Genomic DNA, 6000 nt, shown 5'->3' with positions numbered 1-6000 from the left:
CCACCCCCTCCTTGTGCTTAAGGGAGAGTCCTGCAAAGGACTGGTATCCTGACCAGGGGCTAGAGTTTTTCCACATAGTAATAATCGCGTCTCGACCAAACCTCATAGGCTACAATACTGCCACTGCACTGCTGCTACTGGAAAACGTTTCTTGTGACCAGGGGGTATGCCCCCCCCCAAAAAAAAGATCTCGAATCATTCCCTGCAATAAAAGACTGTTATCAGCAGTCAGTCTGAGAGCAGCTGCAAGTGCCCTCTTGAGTTAAGTTCCTCTAGGGGAAGGAATGGTCTGAATGTTCGCCACATACCTTGGTGCCGACGCGTCTTCTTAGAAAAAAAAGTGTGCATCTTTCGAATATACTTTATTTAGGATTTGCCGATTCAGTGAACTGCTTAGGATTTCCCAGCTGTAAAGAGCTCTAAAACACCAGCATCGTCAGGACAAGGGTCAGCCGCTATGCAATTCGACTCCACTAGTTCTGGGAAGAACTAGAGGCTGTTCAACTGGTTCAGTTAAAAACGACCGTGGGCTGATCAGGGTGGTGAAGAGACGCATGAAAGACGTCCCGGTGCAAGTGCATGATGGGACAGGCAAAAGAAAAAGAGAACCTTACGTGGGTGCGACCCCCTCCGGGACTGTCGGTGGTCGGTGAAAACTCCCTCCTTTCGGGGGTGTCCAGTGTGCCTTTACAGGACCCGCCCAGCTGTGGCTCATCATCTAGAAGCCGGGACTGCTGGGACTACAAGGGCAAACGGGTGGGGGGGGCGTGTCCTGTGTGGAGGCGGAGCCCTGGCAGAAGGGCAACGCCTCCACACTGGACACGCCCCCCGCAATGCCACACCCCTTTCATTCACTAACATGAGAAGAAACAACAGCGACACCAAAATGCCATGCACACAGTTAAAGCACCTCTGAGAGGAATGCCTTTCTTTAACGGGTAGCGCCTGTCCAGCCGCACGCACAGCAGACCACTCCCGACAGAGAGTGAGGCCGCACATCTGAGCGGGCAACGTCAATAATACACCAGGCTGCTTTCATACAGTCAGGGGACTCGGACTGTAGACTCGGGCTTGCTGGAGTCCGTTTCATAGAGGACATGTGCAGGCATGAATGAACAAATTCCCCCCTGCACTCTTCTTCCGAAAGATGAAGGCTCCTGGATACAACAGGGTTGGTTTCAGCTCTACTGACTTGTGACACCTTTCTATTAGTCCTTTCAGGAAAAAAAATAAATAATTTGCCCTGGATTATTCCTTGTGGCATGGGGGGGGTGCTCCTTCAAGAAACAGACGGTTTTAGTCCGGGGATCAATTATTTACTTGCAGCCAGACAAGCACGGCTGACTGAACAGCCTCTTTGCACTCCTGACCTTTTCTTATGCCCTGGGCTATTCAATCTAATCAGAACTGAAATGAATTCATACAAACCAGATTAAACGCAGTTTGGAGAAAATGGTACTGGTAGGTACCGTAGAGTAGCACCAAGCACGTCCACAAGAAACGTGCTTATTCTAAAGATCAGGAGACTAGGTGTGCCAGCACCTATTCCTGTCAATATCCCCCCCACTAAGATAGCAACTAGCCAAACAACATGACCTATCCTGGAGCTCAAATGGCATTTTCAATAGATTTTTTTTTTTCCTCCCCACGAGTGGAATCCGGTTATAGGGGAGTATGGAAAGAGAACTAAAACCGGGATGAGAATCGAGGGGAAGAAACAGCTGTGTCTGCACGCAACATGCCTACGTTTAAAACGCCAATGAATGAGTGTGTGTGTGTGAGAGAGAGAGAGAGAGCGAGCAAGTGTCCCTCTGAGGCCAGCCTCTGTCTAACCGAATCAGGGACGAGGGAAATTGGAATGGAAGGCATTAAGCAGAGACGCACAATAACCGAATTTTCCGGGATGGAGAATGTCAGGGAGGGCCTTGAGGCTATCGGGCTTGTCTGTCTGCTCCTCCGCGCGCAAGTGTATCTGCTGTGAACGAACCAGACGTGTGCTCTGGCGTTAGTCTCTACCCCCCCCCCCCCCCAATTCTCCCTGCCCCCTTTATTCAATTTCCTTCTGTGGCACTGACGCATTTTGTTTGGGCCACGCATGTCAGAGCCCCCTGAGGCCGGGCAATAAAACGCGAACATATTGTCACGTTAAAAGAGGTATAAATCCCGTCAGCTGCCGCCAGCTGCACGGATAATTTCATTAGCTCTGATGCCTCACTTTAAGAAAGAAAAAAATCAAGTAGATCGTTTTTCTCCCCGTGGTGACCACGATTGCACGCCCTCTACAAACTTCCCCCCCCCCGGGGGCCTCCTCTACAAAACAGGGGTAATTGATATGAAACTCCTGTATTAGACGCCGCGTAAAAGTTGTCAAAATCTTTCGATGGAGCTGCCTTTGTGATCTTTCGCTGTAAGTGGCTGCCTCACAAAAAGACAACTACTGTTTGTTATCCTCTTGTCTTTCTTCCCCCACCCCTCCTCCTGCCCGGCCCTTTCAATTCAAGTTGTCTAATCTTCGCTGGGGACTTTTTTTGTTTTAAAACGTCAGTTTAAACATCACGCTGGAAGGGGAACAAAATCGTGCAGCAGCAGCAGCAGCAGCAGCAGGAGTGAAAGCTTTCATTTTGGAGCCTCTCAAAAAACGATTGTACCCCCACGGTACAATAATAATAATAATAATAATTGCTTACACTTATATAGCGCTTTTCTGGACACTGTGGGATTTTTAATGACCACAGAGAGTCAGGACCTCAGTTTTACGTCCCATCTGAAGGACGGCGCCTTTTTACAGTGTAGTGTCCCCGTCACAATACTGGGGCATTAGGACCCACACAGGCCGCAGGGTGAGCGCCCCCTACTGGCCCCAGTACATCAGAAATATTCCCTGCCAAATCCCATTCCATTTTTCCCCAGGAGGCTCACTTTCCTCTGCAGTTATGCGAGTATTGGAGCAGGGGAACAAACTGCACGTTCCACCTGCTCCACCTGTTTTCAGCAGGACTATCAAGGGAGTTTATTTTTTTCTGGCAATGAAAAGTCCTTAGGTCACCCGCGCGGTGCCCGTCATTGAAAGAGTCTATTGATTTTCCCGGGGGTTAATGTATGTGTATGTGAAAAGTATGTGACAATCGCATGATTTGTACAGGTGTTAGGTGAAGCTGGAAAAAGAAGTAAGGAACAACAGATTTAAACGGGGGGGGGAGGTGTTAGTGGGGCCAGCGGGGGGCGCTCACCCTGCGGTCCACAGGGGTCCTAATGCCCCAGTATAGTGATGGGGACACTATACTGTAAACAGACGCCATCCTTTGGATGAGACGTAAAACCAAGGTCCTGACTCCCTGTGGTCATTAAAAATCCCAGGGCGTTTCTTGAAAAGAGTAGGGGTGTTACCCCGGCGTCCTGGCCAACTTTTCCCCCTGGCCTTTACCAATCATGTCCTCCTAATAATCCCCATCTCTGAACTGGCTCCATCTCTCTGCTCTCCTCCCCACTGAGAGCTGGTGTGTGGGGAGCGGACTGGCGCATCATCCAGGTGGGGCTGCACACTGGTGGTGGTAGTGGGATCCCCATTACGTGTAAAGCACTTTGAGTGGAGTGTCCAGAAAAGCGCTATACAAGCATTAGGAATTATTTAATAATAATCATCATCCATGTCGAGCCCCGTTCGACACTCCTGATTTGAATTCTTGAATCTTTTGTCCAGTAACTAAAAGGAAATGAAAGCTGCTCTCACTGTTTGATTCCTGCATTAGAACTGAGAAGTCTAATCTTATCGGTCTGTGGTCTCAGCTCATATGTGGAAACGAAACTCAGAGAATGTGTGTGCTCTTCACTGTAGTTTGTGGTTCAGACTACCGACCCTCATACACCTTGCATGGTCTCTTACATGTCAGGAAACCAATTGGTAGAAGAGGAGGATCCTCATGTCTAACCCTGAATCTCGCAGGATGCGGAGTAGCACAGGGACAAACCAAAAGACGTAATCCAGGAGCTTGGTCATAAAGGGAGGCAAAGAATCCAGTAACGAGGGAAATCCAAAAATGACAATCCAAAAACGAAATCCAAAAGGCAAGAGCAAAGTTAGGGACCAGGAGATCAGCCAAAAGGTTTAGAAATGCGCACAAGAGAGTCCTACTGGAGGCTTCTCACTAGTGAGCAAGGGCTGGTGTGTGAGGGAACTTCAAATACTGAAAGGAAAGGGATGTGGTCTGGGAGTGAGAATTTGTGGAATCTGGTGCATGTGGGAATGTGATGGGTTCAATTAGGAGTGAGATAGTGAAACAGTGCGTTTGGGAATGCAACGCCGTTTGCGAGGGAGAGTGTGGGGCGTGAGATTACACAATTTGTCATTATTAATGTAATTCCCCCCCCAATGCTGCAATCGAGAGTTAATGGAGATAGAATGTTAGGTTTGAGCCAATCAAAAACATTTCAGAATGATAGAAGGAAATATTTCAATTACAAAAGAAACCAGACACTGAACTCCTGGAGGAGTTCTCCCAAGGAAGGTACAAGCATTGTGGAAAGAACATCTTGTATTAATACAGAGACAGGCCAAAATTGAATTGTTTTCTTTTACATGGCTGTCATACCATTGCCGATGTTTATGTGCAACTGTCGTCACATAAAACAAAAGAATCCGATCATTTTGCTGGAAGTTGGCTTTCCTGAGTTTCTTTCCTCAATCACCTCCCCTGAAGAAACATTTTGTACTCTAAGTGTCTTTACATGTACAGACTCCCATAGATCTTTCTACAAGACCGTTTTTATGACCTTATTAGCAACCCCTATTTCCATTAACATGAAACAATAAGTGAGTGGCATTTTGCGAAAAAACAATTAGCTGTTGACACTGAAACACCCACTCAGCGGTAGAAGGGTTTTTGTGTTCTTAGCTAAACAATAAAGTGATTAATCATAGCTCACACAAAACAAACCTGCACAACCTGCAGTGCTCTTCCACTGTCCCAGAGAACAGAACTAACTTCCTACTGAATACGGCAATAATTTATTTCGTGCTTGTTTTCCAGGTAGATGGATTTATTCGATTTCTACAGAAAAGAGTCTCTACCTCACAATGATCAAAAAGAGACTAAATCATTTCCTTTTAGATTAATACAAACGTGATAAGGGTTACTTTTACAGAACAATATTCCAGAAAGCTTCATAAAACCAGTTGCTGGAAAGCAGATATTGAGACCTGCTGTGTTCAGGCGAACACCATCAACCGCTGAATCTGTTTGTCCTTTCAAAAATGCGTCAGTGCTAGCGTTATGCTAGCCCCCAATGCGAGCTTTTGTCCTCTGGGGCACGTGCCATGACTGTGTTTTTGTCTGCTCCATTTTGTGCTTGGTGGTGTTCCACTTGCAGAATTTACCTATGTACAATCTGTGGGAAACGATGTCAGACTCCAGTAATTGAATCAGTACAAATGAAACAGGTTGTGCACAGAAAAAAAATGCAGACTTATAGCCCTATCAAGGCTATATTTTAATCAGGCTGTGAACTGGATCTGCCCGACTATAAAATAGGACTTCATCCTTTTCGTGCCTGACACGCATACAGTGGATTGAGCAGAAACTGTTTGTTTTTTTATTTTCTAGCATGGAATTAACCTTGAATTGCTCCTTTGCCACCTGTGCAGGCTGATGCAGCTCCTCACTAGAACTTTTAAAAACAAAATAGCACAACCGGCTGGATTAGACAGCTCATCAACCAAGCTCCTGTTTTATAACAAGTGGTCTTTTGGTGTCAGCACTCTATGATAACTGGGATAAGCAAAGTTCCAGTGACATAGTGGTGTGGCTATTCGCTCTACTGAATAATTTCTTGGGATCTAGGTTCCCATATCATACCAGGACATGATACCTTCCGTGTGGAGTTTGTATGTTCTCTCATTGACACTTTTCTCCATGTGCCCTAGTTTCCTCCACCTTCCCAATGACATTCTGGCTAGGATAACGGGTGTCTCTAAATTGTCAAGTTCCTGTGCTAGGGAAAGAG

This window comes from Atractosteus spatula, chromosome 23, assembly GCF_055471065.1.
Source record: "Atractosteus spatula isolate fAtrSpa1 chromosome 23, fAtrSpa1.hap1, whole genome shotgun sequence".
Lineage (NCBI taxonomy): Eukaryota > Metazoa > Chordata > Actinopteri > Semionotiformes > Lepisosteidae > Atractosteus > Atractosteus spatula.
The sequence above is the reverse complement of the archived record's forward strand: the minus strand, read 5'-3'. Positions refer to the sequence as shown.